Source organism: Microtus ochrogaster, linkage group LG1, assembly GCF_000317375.1.
Source record: "Microtus ochrogaster isolate Prairie Vole_2 linkage group LG1, MicOch1.0, whole genome shotgun sequence".
NCBI classification, from domain to species: Eukaryota; Metazoa; Chordata; class Mammalia; order Rodentia; family Cricetidae; genus Microtus; species Microtus ochrogaster.
Window position 1 is genome coordinate 3,566,545 of NC_022027.1, and position 603 is coordinate 3,567,147.

The following is a 603-nucleotide window of genomic DNA, read 5'->3' on the forward strand; positions in this document are numbered from 1 at the left end:
CCTCTGGTCATCAGCCCTGCAGATGTGTGGAGCAGACCCTGGTCTCGGCCTCTGGTCATCAGCCCTGCAGATGTGTGGAGCAGACCCTGGTCTCGACCTCTGGTCTGGTTATCAGCCCTGCTGGGTCCCCATTGAGTTGTTTATTGTCTAAAATGGCTTTTACTTATCTATTTATCCATCACACATGGAGAAACTGGCTTTGCTGGCCACAGAGGTGAGGTGATGGGCCTCTATCCTGAGTTCCATCAGATGGTGGCTCTGCACCCCAAATTTTTCTAGGTCAGGTGTCAAAGTCCCAGAAGCTCAGATGGCAATTCTGGAATCTCCCAGCAGCACTGGCCAAAGGGAGAGGGGAATTCTCTTGACTCCACATCGTCACTAAGCACTACTGGTCTATTATGTAAGCGTGGAAATGATGTGAGCAGGTAAGGTGTGTGTGTGTGAGTGGAGGGTGTGTGTGTGTGTGAGTGGAGGGTGTGTGTGTGTGTGAGTGGAGGGTGTGTGTGTGTGTGTGAGTGGAGGGTGTGTGTGTGTGTGAGTGGAGGGTGTGTGTGTGTGTGTGAGTGGAGGGTGTGTGTGTGTGAGTGGAGGTTGTGTGTGTGT